The sequence below is a fragment of the Ahaetulla prasina genome, chromosome 1, assembly GCF_028640845.1.
Source record: "Ahaetulla prasina isolate Xishuangbanna chromosome 1, ASM2864084v1, whole genome shotgun sequence".
NCBI classification, from domain to species: Eukaryota; Metazoa; Chordata; class Lepidosauria; order Squamata; family Colubridae; genus Ahaetulla; species Ahaetulla prasina.
This window is the reverse complement of record NC_080539.1, coordinates 244,305,562-244,321,618: the sequence shown is the minus strand read 5'-3', so window position 1 is coordinate 244,321,618 and position 16,057 is coordinate 244,305,562. Positions and strand designations below refer to the sequence as shown.

The window sequence follows — 16,057 nt, the reverse complement described above, 5'->3', positions numbered from 1 at the left end:
ACTGGAATCAGTAATAAATTATTGGACACCTCTTGTTTATATAGCTTCAATATTAAAGATTAAATTACTAAATAACCTTCAGCTTTCAACCTTAAGGAAAGGTTTTTGGGCTCTTTAACTATTATTCATTATGAAAATGGAAGTTGATTAAGGTTAAAAGAATATCTTTAAAACTGAACTATACAAATAAATCACTGGCCACTATTAATTAAGGGAAAGTACATTTAAAATTTTGAAACGATACACACTTTTTGGACTCCTGAGTATCTATCATATATCATCAACATAATTGAAGAGTTTTATTTTGCTTTGTGTGCCACCTCTAACTTTTCTTGGTATACCAATCTGTTTTTTAATATGAAAAAAACCCTTAGTTTTAAAGCAACATTTAATGAAAAAAAAAAAAGATTCCAGTTTTCGATCACCTTTATTTATTTCCAAAAATGCCCTTTCCCTCATAAACGCCCATAGAAAATAAAAATGGTGTTTGCTTTGTGGTATGCCCACTTAAATAGAAGTTAAGCAGAACTACAAGAAAATATACTAGGAAAAAATATACTAAGCAATACATAGGGAGGACATTTGTACACCAATGCTTTATACGGTAACTATTACACTTCCCCTTTAAAGGCATGTTATAAATATGCAAATTCTCCCTACCAAACAAATTTCCAAATGCAACTAGCAGCCAAAATGAGTAACTAAAATAGGTGCCAATAACTGGCACTTATGTTACATATATTGAGTAATGAAACGTCTACAAGAAAACAACTAAGCTCACCAACCAAGAGAACACCAAGAACCCCTCACTAAAATACGTGCATCACAGAGCAGATCTACTCCATGTTATGTATGTCCTCCTATATGATTGATGCACAGCATCCGTCTTTGCACTGTTTCATAGGAATTATATTAAAGTCTCCCTCAAACAAAGTTTGTCCCCTTCGGGGCAGCAATAGAGAAGTGGTTTGCCATTCGAGTTCAAAGCCAGTTAGATGCTGCCATCTAGTGGAATAGCAATTATTAACAATCACAAGGTGCCTACAAGTGGAAAGAAAGATAGGTATCCCTGAAAAATTTTAACACACACATACACTTCAAAATACACAAAATTAATTTCTGCTCAGTAGACCACAAAGAACAAATATTCCTGCATCACATGCAAGAAGCTTGCATTCCTCTAGGAAATTGAGGACATTACTATTTTTTTTAACTAGTTCTCCACAACTAGAACTTGGGGCCTTACATAAAGAGGGGATTTCAAAGAATTAAAGCCAATCTCAGAAACACCTAAGCCCCTTAACAGATTAGCACTCCTAGTAGAGCTACACCTGAAGGAAATTTTAGAAATCAGAAACTACAAATGAGTCTTACAAATCTCAGTTATCATTATTTCCTGCTCTATGTAAGTACCTTAAATAGTCTGAGAAACTATTCCAGCAAAGAGATTTAATCATGTCATTATATCTACATATCAACAGCGAGTTATATAAAATTATTTTAAAGTTAATAGCTATGAATGGAGATACCGTATTTTACTAGGCTTTTCAACAAAATAAATCAATAAATTGGAAACAGGCCTCTGAAACAAGCAACTGCAATAATTACTTGAAAATGCCTGCTAAATGCCAATTTAACCTATTTTTCATTCAGAAGTCTATGTCACAGATCTGTCTCTCAGAATAATGTACAATATATGTGAATAACTGAAAGGCATGAAAGGATTCAGAAATATGACTCATTTTAAATTACTTAATAATGAAGAAATACATCAAAACTTTCTTGAATAACCCAAATGATAGATTCCAGATACCTAGGAATGTCCTCCCAGAAGGCAGCAAGAGCCACTTTGTCATAATTTCTGAAACAATATATTTATTTTTGGTATCTGCTCTCCATATACAATATCTTTTTATGTAATAATGCCTTTGAATTCACAGATTGATTGCTGATTGTGCACCTATTCGAAGGAATTATTTCAGAATAATTCATGTAGAAAGTGAGAAATGTATGAATGATGAAGAAGACCAAATTAATTGCCTATGCTCAGTAGAATGAAAGTATATCATAAATCAGGAAGCAGGTGATAATATATCTGGGGCAGAAAGGAAGGAGGACCTGCTCTGATTTTTTGTTCTCCATAGAATAATCCTGAGATGAAATGGAATCTTGCCTGCTGCAGGAATAATTTAATGTCAGTAGTGTAAACAATTCTAAGAAATTGTGCTTTTGAAACTTTTGCTGCTTGGCTGAAATCTGAATTTCGGTTCTAAAATTATTTCTTCTGTCAAAGCTCATTCGTGCTGACATCAGGGCTGAAAAACTGTAAACATGGTACTGCATTTGCTACTGTCCACAGTTAATCCCATTTAAACACATAAATGGCTTTCATAATCAGCTATGCGGGACTTTCACTTAATTAAAATCCTACACAGAATCCTACAGAGAAGACAAAGAGTCTTTTCTACAGACTCAAATGTGATTAAATTCAAATCCTGATTAAAATATTGTAGAATTAGTTTCAGAGGCTAATTATTTATTTATATGTACATCCACCATAAACATTCTGACTCTGGATGGCTTACAATATCCAAAATAACTAAAAACAAACACTGCAATTTAAATGAAAGCACCTTTAATTGGCAAGTAATTGGCAAGCAGGAACGTGCAAGTGTTAAACCACCTCTGGACAGGATTCCCATCATCCCAGTCCTGATGCCAAAGGAAACCTCCAGGCTGATAATGTTTTAGTAACACCAACGGATTTGGCCCCTTACATGGGGCGGGGGTCATTCCAGCGGGCAGGCCCCTCCACAAAGAGAGCCAATTACTCTCTTTGAATTTCAATTATCTCTGTAGAATGCAAAGAATTCTTATTTCATGGGAATCAAATTATTCATTATACATTTTATACACAACTATATTGATTCACTGAATGCTTGCATATTTTTTAAAAAATGCTTAATTCCTTTGATGTCTCCTGTACTATATGAGCCATGTGGCCGGGGGGGGGGGGGGTGCAGAGCTGAAACTAAATTTTCTAAAAAATACTCTCTCAAGAACAACACCCAGATAATTACAGAAGCATTTCAACCAATACATCGTCAGAACTGAAATCTAATGAAACTGGAGGAGGGAGCACCTCATTGATTGGCAGCTTTCTTGTTGATGTCACAATGCATCCGACTAACCAACTATAAGCTAATTTCAGAGAAGTAGCACAGAAAAATTAGCAAAACTGGAAAGTAGAAAGCAAGCAGAGAGGATTCAACCATGTCTGCCTCAACACAAAATAAACAGGTGAGTATTCTTAAAGTTATTCTTTGTTAAAAAACAAAGAACCTTTATATAGTAATATTGTGGCACAGGCTGTCAGGAACTTGTGTCTATCTAAAGTCTTAAACTATTCATCATAAAAGTTGGATCATACTTAAGATCACTATTATTTTTCCGTTATCAGCTGACCTACTTGCAAATAGGAAGCTGATTTAAAAATTGTAAAGATCAAAAAAACAAAATTTTATGCAGCGTATAAATAGGATGGCATTTTATTCCTTAATCTAGGGATGTCCTTCAAATATTCTGAGTCAGAATCCTTATCATTCCTTGGCACTGTCAATGTTGCTTTGGCTGACAGGAGTTGTAGATCCAAGGGACAGCCTGCCCAGTCTTATCCTGGAAAGGAATGCAGAGATAACCTTGGTAAAGGAATGTATAAGCCTGCCTTGATTCTGATATAAAATGAGGCACCTAGAAACTCTGACAAGCTTTCAAGATTCTTGTTATAACCTGCAACAATAATGTAGCAGTTGATTCCTGGAATCCTTGCAGTTGTGAGGATTTCCTCACCTTGTCTACCTCAAAAGGGTAACATCCATTTGGAAAGCCTCTCAAAGTTTTTCTCAGCCGGATCTTACACCAATCAGAATCAAACTGGGGTTATTTTTGATCCCCCCCCCCCATTTTCCTAAGACTGAATTACCATTTCTCGGCCCTTAATGGCTCATCCATTCCTTTATCAAACTCATCTCTACATTTGTTTCCATTCCTATACTAACTTCTACTGACCAAATAAATCAGAAATGCTATGATGCTATATTAATGATTTGGAAAATGAAATACCTCCAAAATTAATCATGGAAACAAATAAAGATATTCAATAATTTGCACAGATGAGATCCAATAGGAGCGTTTCTAAATCAACATTGGAACACAGCACGGTACACAGGGCAAATGGTACAAATAAAAAAAGCAGCCATGGAGAAAGTCTAGCTATTTTTAAAAGCATAAAAGAAAGAAAGCTACCGCAAATTTTATATACAAATCACCTTACTCATCAGAAGATCAAAAGCTCTCAGTTTAATGGATTCTTTGGCAAAACTTCAAAAGTTCAATCTGCATCAGTCCAATTATTAATACTTGCACAATCCTATGTACTGGGTAAGAACATAACAATATGTACACAGTGCCCCGCAGGATTTGACCCCCTGGCCCATCTAGTCTAACACATTTCACAGTGGCCAACCAACTGCAGAAAGAAGCCTCCGAGTATCCCAGCAAATGGATGCAGAAGCAGTCATATTCCCATCATGATTTCCATGACTTGGTCAAACCCGTTTCTGAAGCGAGACAAAAGCTTTTTGAAAGTAATCGTCTAACGGTAACAAATTCCAAACCTGAATGATAAATTGCCTAAAAAAATGGGTTAGCCTTTGGTTCTAATATTTTGGAAAAAGGAGAAATAGTTTCTCTTTGTTCATGTTATCCACTACGTGTCTAATTTTGTACCCTTGAATCCTGTCTCCTTTCATTTTCTTTCTTTTTAGACTAAACATCCCAATTGTCATAAGCATTCCTCATGGGAAGCTGCTGTAACCCCACGATCAGGGGGTGGGTTCTACTTACCTTTACTATCGGTTCTCATCGTGCCCACGCGCGTAAGCTCTTCTGTGCATGCGCAGAAGAGTTTTGATGACGTTTGGACCAGTGAGTGAAGCCTCCCACCAGTTTTACTACCGGTTCTATAAAACTGGCCCAAACCGGGGGCAGCCCACCACTGCCCACGATCCTCTCTGCCTTCCTCTGAACCTTGTCCAATTCCACTATATCTTTTTCGAGATGCATTGACCAGAACAGCACACTATATTCCAGATGTGGTCACATAATTGATTTATATAAGGGCATTACGATAATGGCATCTGTATTTCCAGTACAATTTCTTATTATGCCTAACACACTATTGGCCTTTTTTTTTTTACAGTGGATGCACACTTTATTGGCACCCTTATCGAACTGTTTACCATAACTCCAACATCTCTTTCCTCATCAGTCTCTGCTTTCTCTGACCCAATTAACCTGTATGAGTAGTTAGGATATTTGGGATCTACATGCACCACTTTTCATTTGCTCACTGAGAACAACTTCTGCCATTATGACCCCCTAATATGCAGAGATCTTTTTTACCACTTTGAACAACTGTCATCAGTAAGTTTGGTTATTCTACTAATTATCTCCAATTCTAGATCATTTATCAATATGTTAAAAAACACTTGCCCTGCGACAGAACTCCCTACTAGTTAGATCCCTCCATTGTGAAAAAAAATCCATTTAGCAATAACACTTAGATTCTTCACAGCCCTTTCTAAGCGGTTTACAGAATAAGCCCCCAACAATGTGGGTCATCATTTTACCCACCTTGGAAAGATGGAAGACTGAATCGGGTGAGAATCAAACTGCCAAACTGCAGGCAGCTGGCAGACAGAAGTAGCCTGCAGTACTGCATTCTAACCACTGTGCCACCACAGCTCCTCTACAGATAGTCCTCAATTTACAACCATTTCTTTAGTGACCATTCAAAGATACAACAGCACTGAGAAAAGTGACTTGTGACCATTTTTCACACTTACAACCATTGCAGCATCCCTGTGATCACAGGATCAAATTTGGACACTTGGCAACTGGCATGTATAACAGTTGCAGTGTCCTGGGGTCATGTGATCGATCACCTTTTGCAACCTTCTGACTGGCAAAGTCGATGGGAAGCAAAATTCACTTTAGAACCATGTTACCAACTATTGGGCTCAATTGTGGTTGTAAATTAAGGACTACCTGTACACCTATTCATTGTTTGTTATGCTTCAGCCAATTGCTTACTTAAAGAGGATCTGCTTTTTATTTCGTGGTTGTTAAATTCACTGAAAAGTATTTGATGAGGGATTTTATCATAGGCTTTTTAAAAAAAATATGTGTCTACTAACTTGCCATTATCCACATGTTTATTAATATTCTCCCCTATGTCCTTCCTATATTTCCTACAGAGTTTGTTATCAGGTACCCACTGATTTTCTCAATTCCACCAGGTTTCAGTTACATCCATAATATCTATACTATTTTCTTAGACCAGGCATGCCAATTCACCACGTCTGGCCTGTATTAATGAAATTTAGGGTTAAAAATATTTATATATGCCATCTCCTGAAAAGCACACACCCTAGTTGTTTTCAATTGATCACATATATGATTTACAACATTAAAACACACACGCATATGACAATCTTCTTGTGAAGGTTTCAATTTTCGTATTCCTCTAAAGAAGCGTCTATTCCAGCTTTCTATTTATTTCTTTGAGACCAAAGAAAACATGCACAGGAGGAAAATAATCCTGCCAGGTTTGGATTTACTGATTGTGAATCCAAAGGAAGATATTTTGTCATAGTCATAGATAATTGCATAATATAAATTTTACAACAATTAAAAAAAAAGATGTGCATTCCACTTTATGGAGTACTGTTAGAAAAGGAAATGAAAATAAAATAGTATCGTAATGTTTCAGCATAATAAACCTACGGTACAGACCTATTTCACCATGTCCGATTCTGAAAATCTGATCTGGAAGATGATTTTGAGGTAAAAAATAAAAGGGGGGTGTCATCCAAAATCCTTCTGTATAAGAATTTAAAGATATTTTCAAAAAACGATTTTAAAGCCTTTCTCTCAAAATCAAAAATCATAAAAAAGTAGAAAAAATAACATGGAGATACGGAATAAGTACCTAAAGCTTTTTCTATTGTTTGCAAAATAATAATGATTCATTTAAAACAAATAATATTTTTCAACATATCACCATACATGTATAACATGGAATTCATAGTTTGGGGCTAAAACCTTTTACAGGTCCTTAGATTAATTCATGGATAGTAGCTTTATTAACAGTTCCTACGATATATTCATACCTCATTTCAACCCTGAGCTACAAATATTCTCCTTTACTGATATTCAAATCTAGTATTAACTCCTGCTTTATGTTCATTCTGATTTATTGCATTAGATATGAAATTGCTGGCTTGTCCTCCATTCTATAGTTTATTTTCTTCCACTTCTGCTCACTCCCTCCTCATGGTCCAATCACCCTTGAAAAACTAAACTGTAGTACAAATGCAGCCTCACTGAAATAGTTTCCTGCTTATCCCAAATATATCATGTGTAGACTCAGTATATGGACTTTTTCTGGCTATGATTGAAAGATCACACACCAAAGGAAATTGAGCTCCTTCTCTTTCAAGCAGATGCCATTAGGACCGAGGATAGCATGATTTCTTAACTCTTCCTTTTTTATTATGAACAAGGAGGAAAAAGGGAAATGCTTCTTCACAAACTTTTTATGCCAGTTAACATACTTACTTTTGACTGTGATTATGTTTCACCCAGATCTATTGTACTGCCAATTCCTTTCTTCCTATTATTGAGAATGATCCATACATTTCTTGAATGGGACTATTGTCCATTTTTCACAACATCAGCATGCACTGTACCTACATACAACATTTGCCTTTATTCTGTTAAGGAACAATTTAGATGCCTTTAAAGCAGATTTGACAGTTTCCCAGAAAATCTCTAGAAAATGCTAGAGGAGAACAATGCAAACCAAAGCTATTGTTACAGGGCATTCAATGTACTTCCTTGAGATTAAAGAGATGAGCTTCAACAGTCTAAGCGCCCCTACAGAGATTTGCCTTCCTTCAGCTTTATTATCTATTGCAGGCTAAGTTTGCAGCTTTGAGAATAGTGAGCAATGCTTGTCAGGATGCATAGAGCAAAGCAATCCAGCAATTATATTTAAATAAATGTTAGCAATTAAGCAAGATAAAACTGTGTGTTAAACTACGGAATTAAGTTGTAATAATAACAGCCAGCCTGGATGGTTTTTAAAAGGGCCCAGACTAGTTATTTCAGATCAATGAATTCCAATACTGATTGCTGTTTATTACTGAATTATAAGCAGCACATGTACAGCTTGCTGTAAAAAAATAATTGTGAGCTTCCCAAATGCATTCAGTTGGTTCCTGCGTGATACAATGGGCTGGGCTAGATTAATTGTGGTCTTTTTCTACTGTAACATAAAGCTGAATTATTTTAAATATATAAAATTATAAAACGACCAAAATCTCTCATGTGATTCTTGGATACTGTAGAGAAAGTTGCGTAAGAACCCTGAAATCTTCTCTGTGTTCTAACAATCAATCTAACATATAAACATTATTTAATATCCAGATTCCACAGAAATTGTCCATGCAATGCCATGTCATACAGCGTGTTAAAAGAAACCATAGTTTCTATTATATTCTGTATAATTTCAATATGCTGAATCAGTCCAAAGGTTATCTAGTCCATAAATAGTAGCCACCAGTGGTGGGATTCAGCCAGTTCGCATCTATTTGGGAGAACCGGTTGTTATCTTTCTAAGCAGTTCAGAGAACCGGGTGTTGGAAGAAATCTTATTTTGTTTTTTGTTTTTTCACTTTACAGGGCTAATCCTGTAAGGAAGGCAGGAAGGGCACATTCTGGTGTTGTTTCTAGCCTAATCTTTATTGCCCTGCTTACAGAAACTGCCTCTCTGGTTAACCCTTATTACATTGTAACAGCTAAGGTGAAGCACACATCGACATGAGTGAGGTTGAGTTGGCCACGCCCACATGGTCACATGACCACCAAACCACACCTACTCAGCTGGTCATTAGGGCAGAGAACCGGTTGTTAAATTATTTGAATCCCACCACTGGTAGCCACCCTTCCAAGGTGGCGTGCATGTTTTTTTCTGAGAAACTCCAAAAACAACTGAATTCAAAGCTACAATTCAACTAGTTTTTTCCAGCAATTTTTATTTAGAGGCATCCTATCTCTGAACCAGGTGGTATTGAGTAACTCTATTATCACTAATATTCATTAATAATGTTGTGGTCCATCTGCGGAGCTGGCAGCAGAGTCAGACAGTGAGAAGTTTATCTTCTGTGATAGAAAAGAATGGTTAACACATTACACTTCTCAAACTTATCTAAGGCACGCTATCAAATTCTGCTTATGTTTGGTTACGCAAAAATAACCCAAGCAAGTAAAAAGATAACAGAAAATATCTTCCATCTCTAGATAAGATGGAGGTTGAATTACTAAATATCTAAGCATCTTTGCTCAGAAATGTAACTTTAAATGTTATACAACCTGAAGATCACATTCTATGGATAGTTATTTATTCTCGTAGAGTTAAGAAACTGAAAAATTGATAATGCCTCATTAGTAGGATTCGCTGGCATCACCACTGCAGCTGCTTCGGAGAGCTGCAGAGCTATGTCAAGCCTTCAGTTAAATAGAAGTCAGTTTGATACATATGGAGATCTTTTCTTCCTTTTCCATCCAAACTTCTGCTCAAAATGAGGCTATGCCTAATTGTTTGGAGCCAAGACACTGCTTTATTCTTTCCTTTTTATTTCATCCCAAAGAGCCTTTGTTAAATAATGTAACACAAGTCAGTTATACATAAGGATTCAAAATGCATTTCAGTACTGGATTTTAGTTACCATATTTTTCGGAGTATAAGATGCACCTTTTTCCCCCCAAAAGGGAGTGAAAAATTTAGGTGCCTCTTATACACTGAATGTAGCCCTGCCCACCCACTGGCCCCCACTCTTTGGCCTCTGCCTCCCAGCAATTTACCTCCTTGCAGTAAGCAGCAAGAAAAAACAGCTTGTTTCAGCTTCAGCACAGCCTAATTAGCACAAATTGATTGGATCAGCCTCCTGACTCTCAGCTATTTTGCATGGGCCTCTGCTGCTTGCTACAAGGAAGTAAATTGCTAGGAGCAGATTTTTTTTTCTTGCGCTAATCAAGCTATGCTGAAAATGAAAATGAAAGTAAAGCAGACTGTTTGCTGCAAGGAGGCAAAATTGCTGGGAGGCAGAGGCAGATTTCTTTTTCTTGTTTTTCTCACCAAAAAAGGTAGGTGCATCTTATAAACCAGAGCATCTTTTACTCTGAAAAATATGGTAGGTGGTAGCTAACTAAGGAAACAACTATAGTAGATTACTACATGCTTAATCTTTTGTAAGCATGATTTTGGTCTGGAAATCATACTAACCTCTGTTATCATCTCTGACTAAATAGAACTACCTAGCAGTTAAGATGCTGGGCTGTCAACTGGAAAGCTGAAAGTTTGAAAGTAAAGTACTGTGTGATGGGGTAAACTCCCCAGTTCTTGCCCTAGCTCCTGTCCACCTAGCAGTTTAAAAGTAGGCAAATGCAAGCAGATTATTTGTACCACTTCAGTGGGAAGGTAACAGCGTTCCGTGCACCTGTATCATGCTGGCCACATGACCATGGAAAGGAGAACGCTAGCCCTCCTAGGCTAGGAAACAGAGATGAGCATCACCCCCTAAAGACAGACACAACTGGACAGGGGAATCCTTCACCTTAACTTTTTACTGTAACCTCTCAAAATTTTCAAAAACTGCCCTTTTCAGGTGCAATAAGATTTCTATTTGCTGTTTTGGAGATGGCCATGCCAATGCTAAAATAAACCTACATTAAAATGGTAAATTTATGCACAACTATCATTTCTACCCTTAGGGACATTTTAAAAATGAGCACTCTGTTATGAACCAGGAAACTATTTATACAAATAATGAAGTGATTTGGTTTGTTCTTCCATTTCTGTGTGTTAGGGAAGGAGAAGTGAATAGGGAGAGAGAGAAAAATGAGAACCTGCACATTGGATTATTTGGTATTCAGAGCTAACGCTTATTATATAAGTGACTTACAAGATGAGAAAAAGTAGAAAGGGTGTTTTGTATAAGATAGAAAAGAAATAGATAAAAAGTACGTTTTCTCCTCATGTACTCCCAACTTCAGAAGCCTTTACATACTATGAAGATCTATTATTTTCTTTCTGTCTCTGAACAAAAAGAAGAATGCATGAGCCTAATAATTTTTATAGGCACGTTTGCAGAGCTTATATAATCTAGCCATAAATCAATATGGACTCCACACGATTCTTCCGTGACATATTTCCTGCTATGTTTCATATCTCCAAGGTTAACATCAATTTTTCAATAACAAGTCATTTGTAAATGAGAAATATACAGATACGAAGCAATCTCTTTGGAAGATTTTAATGACTCAAAATATTACCTCTAATATGCACTGCCAGCATTCCACATAATTTCAGATAGCAGGGGCAAAGGACATTTCAAAGAGCCAGATGGGGAATGCAATCATATGAAGATGCCTTACGTTGAGTCAAACTACTGTCCAGTTAGTTTAACCCCACTTGAAAAACTGTTTTGGGGTATATTTCTCACAGGACACCTCCCATATGTTTCATGAAATCACTGTCTAGTTCAAAGCTTCTTTCAAACTACTGATGAGGAAACAGTGATTTCACTGTCAAGAACAAGACAACATTTTCTTCACAGCTGAATCAATATTTTATCTTTGTAAGGAGAAAGGACTTTTTCTATTTGCACTCACAGAAACAGAACAATATGCCCATGGAATTTAAAAAAACCAAACTTCCTCTAGATTTAGAGCATTCTATTCTTCTCCATACATGGAGAATTGGGCTGCCTTTGACAAAGCTACACACAGACAATATGGTGATGGGAAAACAAACAAACGACCAAACCAGAGTCTCTTCTCATTGATCAGTACAGGTAGTCCTTGACATACCACAGTTCATTTAGTGACCATTTGAAGTTACAATGGACTGAAAAAAGTGACTTATAACTATTTTTCACATTTACGACCATTACAGCATCCCTACCTGTAAAGGGCTACCTGTGTGCAGAGGAGAAATTCTACTTAGGTTAAATGGGGAGGTCTTGTAAGTCAGAAGTTTCCCTATCTTGCTTATTAACTGAAGTGACTGTTCGAAGTTATTCCTACTTGACCCAAATATGCAAGGGATTGAAACTGGGGCCTTCTATGTAGAAAATCTATGTTGTATCATTGACATACTGCCATTTCCCAAAGCCATTTCCCAATTCCTGTATACAGGTAGTCCTCGACTTACAAAAGTTCATTTAGTGACTGTTCAAAATTACAATGGCATTGAAAAACGTGACATGACTAGTTTTCAGTTATGACTGCTGCATCCTCGTGGTCACATGATCAAAATTCAGATGCTTGCCAACTGGCTCATATTTATGACGCTTGCAGTGCCCTGGGATCATGTGATCATCTTTTGAGACCTTCTGACAAGCAAAATCGATGGGTAAACCAGACTCACTTAACAACCATGCTACTAACTTAACAATTGCAGTGGTTCTCTTAATAGCAGTAGCAAGAAAAGTCATAAAATGGGGCAAAATTCGCCTAACATAAATTTTGGGCTCAACTGTGGTCATTAAGTTGAGGACTGCATGTACTATGCATTGTCCACTAAAGAGAACAAACTGAGCATTTTAAGTTGTAGAACTTACTTTTGTTTTGTTTTTCTTTTCAGTCACAAGCTAAACCATCTATTTAAGAACTTCACCTGTTCAAGAACGTTTGTCAAGGTCAGTTCGTATCTAAGATACAGGAATAACAATTCTTTCTGCTCATCAGAAATAGTAGCAAAAAAACCAAGCCATGCAACTATAAGCATCACAGGAGCAAAGCTAGAAATCTGCATTACAGTATTTTGTCTTCAAGAACCACTTATGCATTCTTTTAAAGCAAATGTATGTCTAGTTGAACCTACTGCAGAGAAGGAATTTACAGATTCACAGGCTGTATACTGTCAAGCCGTTCATGTAGAGGTGGAAGGCTGTATTTTTATATATGGTTGCCTGCAGTAAACACATAGTGTCCTTCTAGTGTCTGCAGTCTAGCAAATTCTGCAGACAGCATTTTAAGCAGATGCCAATGAAAAAACTGTAACAATTTAGCCGATACTGCTATAACTTTCTCTTTACTTCTTTGGACACCACCCTTTCCTAGGCCTGAGCTATATGTTAGGAACATTTTCCTTTTAAAAACTGATATATTTTTTGAAATAGATAAAGTGTGTTTATCTATGTAAGTATGTTTCTAGACGTTGCTATGGTTTTAAGAGCAAGGAGGGAATGTCTGCCTACTAAAATGAAAAAATGTATTGTATATAGAGATGGTCAACCAAATGTCATTGACTTCTGCCATGTCTTCAGTTGAGTTGTTGATTTTAGAAAGCAAGTTCAGTTACAAAATACCATTGTTACATTCCTGGATGTCTTGACACAGCTTATACTTGTGATAAGGAAGCTTTTGGGCTCAGTGGGTAAAAATTCAGAAAATGCCTGACTTGACACTGCCGCCCCCTCCCCACACATGCACAACTCTGAGCAAAGAGAAACAATTCCATCCCCCCACACATACACCCGAGAATCCAAAGGCTGTCACATTTTTCTCACACAGCCTCTAAACTAACAAGACAATGGGGCTGCTTTCAAGAATAATTGTCACTGGATATGGCCTGTTCACCGCCCTGAGTTCTTCGGGAGAAGGGCGGTATACAAATTAAAACATCATTATTATTATTATTATTATTATTATTATTATTATTATTATTATTATTATTATTATATTGGTGAATATTCCCATCTGACACACAATGTTATGACTTGCTACCTACGATACATATAACATAGATTTGCCATTACTGACATAGCTTCATATGATGCAGATATTGTGTCAAGCCATGGTTTGTTTAATCATAGTTTATGAGATAAAACAACTCTTTCCATTCTGTAGTCTGAACATTACTGATGTTCCATGTGACTCCTGTTCTGTGTCTATGGTGTAAAAAACAAGACCATTTTTTTAAAAAAAATGATTATACTCACATGAGACTCGTAAAACTTGGAAGATTCATAAAACTTTGGAATATAAAACTCATCCAAAATCTTACAAGTTTTCTGGTAATAATATTAAAATGTTGTAAGATTTTGGCCATTGCAGGTAAATTTTGAGTTCTACCATTTGTGTTGAATCATGGTTCATAGAAATGCTATACTGCAACCTGGATTATATATTGCAAACCATTTTACGCAGAAATGGATTACTAAGAATCAAGAGGAACCTGACAGCAAATAATCAAGCAACAAGCTGTAGAAAGATCAAATTAGAATATAACCAATATCCCAGCATTTTTTCAACATCTCCTATGAATACTCTTTCACCACTATTTTAAACAACAAATCTAACTAAAAAATCCCAGAGGGAATAATGTATTCTCTGAAAAGGTAGACATGCCTTAACATTACCTTGTTCCTTTTTATTCAGAATTAAATTTTGCTAGATTTGTAGGACCAAGCAATGGATATGACTATAATCTTAAAAACTGTAACCTTACAATTTAGAAATTAATTGAACAGGTATTTTTGAAATTACAACTAACATGCATACAGTATTGATTTAAAAGCCAGGCAAACCTACCAGCTATTTAAAGTCTAGATTGTTTAACCATTTTATTTGACTTAACTTCTGATGAAATTATAAATCATAATGGAATAGATTGGTTCGTATGTGTCCATAAATGTTAAATGATCAACTTTTCAATTACATCTTCTCTACACTCACCTTTTTTGTCTAAAATGCGCTCCCTACTAAAGTAAGGAAACTAACCTTGTTGTCTATTTAAAAGGCTTTAAAAACATATTTTAACAGCGTTTTAATTGTTGATGGCTTCATTTTCATGCTTTAATTGCTACTTTAATACTCCATAAAAATATTTTATGTGTTTTAAAGTATCTGCTTTGTTTCATGATAAAAGTTGAGAGATATATTATGTACAGCTACGTTAGTCAATAGCCTAACAGTTAGAAATAAATAAAAAGGCATACATTGACAAGAGTTTCTTTCTTTTCTTCAAGGAAAAGGCTATATATTAATATTTAGAAGGAAAGAAAATGATTGCTTAACACAAATCTCAAATTTTTAAAACAAGTTAACCGGTAGCTGAAAATATTTTATTGGTAGAATTTTTAATGTGTTCATATTTTAAATGCCCACTCTGTAGAATAACAATCAAATTACAAATACTTGTTTCAGTCATTTTGGCTTAAGTTTAATAGAAATAGCTAAATTTTAAACTGGGTAAAATTTGAGAAATAGTAAATAAATTGATACCCCAAAGAGCTGTGAGATTACAGAATACTGAAGAACATACACATTTGTGAATGCAACAAGTAAAACTTGCACTTTATATTGGCATATCTATAGCATTCAAAATAGAAAAAATATATTATACTCTTATTTATTTTGTACTATACAAGAAACCAAATAATATTTTTCCCCACAACAACTTTATGAGCTGTGTTGGGTCCAGAGAAAGTGAGTAGACCAGGTCACCCAGCTGACTTTTATTCCTAAGGAAGAACAATTCCTCATTCTGTTTTTAATCCATCACACAAAAATATATTTGTATTTTACCAGATTATATGAAACATATATACAATGCAGATTGAAAACGAGTTTTGGCTGAAAGCAGGCACATTGACCTACTTCAAAAATTCCAGTGCCAGATTCGGTGACTCACAAACATATACTCAAGAAGTAGTTCCAGTTCTATCACACCTCCCTGATTAGCTGCCCTGAATAATGACCAAGAGAAATTAACTTGGTTCTGTTCACACAATGTGTAAATTTAGCAACTGTTCTATTATCTAAAGGAAACTGTGACTTAGCATAAAATATACATACAGTTTATAGGTTTATAAACTGCTATTTCATTTATTTTTCATTAACACACCTAACTATATAACATCTATGA

At 35.8% G+C, this 16,057-nt stretch overlaps 1 protein-coding gene and 1 long non-coding RNA gene across 5 annotated transcripts in view; one reads left to right on the top strand and one right to left on the bottom strand.

Annotated features, from left to right (window-relative positions):
* Positions 1-16,057, bottom strand: part of OSBPL11 (oxysterol binding protein like 11) — a 53,646-nt gene that overhangs the window by 35,499 nt on the left and 2,090 nt on the right. The window lies entirely within an intron of this gene.
* On the top strand, positions 51-15,594 carry LOC131204107 (uncharacterized). The gene is made up of 3 exons (XR_009156536.1): positions 51-3,300; positions 12,770-12,824; positions 14,338-15,594. It is a non-coding gene; the product is annotated as an uncharacterized LOC131204107 (long non-coding RNA).